This window comes from Hordeum vulgare, chromosome 4H (assembly GCF_904849725.1).
Source record: "Hordeum vulgare subsp. vulgare chromosome 4H, MorexV3_pseudomolecules_assembly, whole genome shotgun sequence".
NCBI classification, from domain to species: domain Eukaryota; kingdom Viridiplantae; phylum Streptophyta; class Magnoliopsida; order Poales; family Poaceae; genus Hordeum; species Hordeum vulgare.
This window is the reverse complement of record NC_058521.1, coordinates 132,422,993-132,424,882: the sequence shown is the minus strand read 5'-3', so window position 1 is coordinate 132,424,882 and position 1,890 is coordinate 132,422,993. Positions and strand designations below refer to the sequence as shown.

The window sequence follows — 1,890 nt, the reverse complement described above, 5'->3', positions numbered from 1 at the left end:
ATAGCCCACTTGGGCTGGCCTCACCAGCCCACTAAGGGCTGGTGCGCCACCCTAGGACTATTGGGCTCACTCCCGGGTGGGTGGGCCCCTCCCGGTGAATGCCCGGAACCCATTCGTCACTCCCGATACATTGTTGGTAATGCCCGAAATCTTTCCGGTGACCAAATGAAACCATCCTATATATCAATCTTTGTTTCCGGACCATTCCAGAAACCCTAGTGATGTCCGTGATCTCATTCGGGACTCCGAACAACCTTTGGTCACCAACACCTATAACTCAACTATACTAAAACGTCACCGAACCTTAAGTGTGCAGACCCTGCGGGTTCGAGAACTATGCAGACATGACCCGAGACACTCCTTCGTCAATATCCAATAGCGGGACCTGGATGTCCATACTGGATCCTACATATTCTACGAAGATCTTATCGGTTGAACCTCTGTACCAAGGATTCATATAATCCCGTATACCATTCCCTTTGTCCTTCGGTATGTTAGTTGCCCAAGATATGATCGTCAGTATCTCTATTCCTATTTCAATCTCGTTACCGGCAAGTCTCTTTACTCGTTCCGTAATACAAGATCACGTGAATTACACTTGAGTCACATTGCTTGCAAGAATTATATGTGATGTTGTATTACCGAGTGGGCCCCAAGATACCTCTCCGTCACACGGAGTGACAAATCCCAGTCTTGATCCATGCTAACTCAACAGACACCTTCGGAGATTCCTGTAGAGCACCTTTATAGTCACCCAGTAACCTTGTGACGTTTGATACACACAAGGTATTCCTCTGGTGTCAGTGAGTTACATGATCTCATGGTCATCTACTACCACTAAAAAAGGAAGAAGAGGCAGATCCAACTACACGTATTAGCCGTCTGATTAGTAATCAAATGGTCTATAATCCACCAACGAAACCCTGTTAGCGAAACACCGCTAATCCTTCGTCTTTCATCTCTGCAAACCCACGTTCTCACGCCGCTTGCCCCGCCCCTCTACTTCCCTCAACCGCTCCTCCCCTGCTCTCCCAGCCCTGATTGAGTCATTTGCGTCCAACATGGCTGTCGCCACCATCATCTTCCCCTACGCACAACCGGGCGACGAAGGGCGGCTACTGGTCCTGCTCGACAACTCCGACCTGCCGATGCTCATGAACTCTCCGTCTGGAGCCGACGACTTTGTCGCTCGTGCTTCGAGATCCACCTCCAGCGCCGCTCTGCCGCTTGAGCCGTACACGGAGCATCGGACTATCAAGACAGAGCCACCAGGGCCGCACCAGCAGCTGCAGAGCCCCAACTACTTCTTCATGCCGGCGGCGACGGCCAACGGCAACCATGGCGGCGCCGGGTACTCACCCTACTAGGAAGCCATGGGGGGCCAGCAGACCGCGATCTGCAGGCACTGCAAGCCGGAAGCGGCGTCTTCGTCGGCGCTGCTCAGCCCTTCGCTCGGCTTCTTCGTCACGGCCTCACGGGCGCTCTCGCCGACGCCGCGGACACCTTGTTCCCGATGTCGTCGTCGAGGTCTTACGTCGATCTGGAGGAGCTGTGCTGGGGCGAGCCTCTCATGGACTACTCCAACATGTGGTAGACCTGAAATCCATCCATCTACCCGATGCACTAGATCATCTCCATTTGCTTGCTGGTAGCTATAGATGGTTAATTTGATTGGTGCTAGCTCGTGGATTGATTAGCTGCTTCATTAATTTTCAATCAAGGATCAGGTTAATTAGGAGGTGGTGATTCGAGGAGGATGGTCGATCGTGTGTTTGTTGATGCGTGCAAGGCACAATGATGGTCTGTGAGTAGAGAGCGTGCTGATTAATCTTAGGCTAGGATGTGATAACAAACTGCTAGGAGGTATCTGTAGTTTGTACATGGTTACCT

General features: G+C 51.7%; 1 pseudogene; it reads left to right on the top strand.

Annotated features, from left to right (window-relative positions):
* The first annotated feature begins 1,061 nt into the window (after positions 1-1,061).
* LOC123450351 lies at positions 1,062-1,594 on the top strand (annotated as a pseudogene).
* The last annotated feature ends 296 nt before the right edge of the window (positions 1,595-1,890 follow it).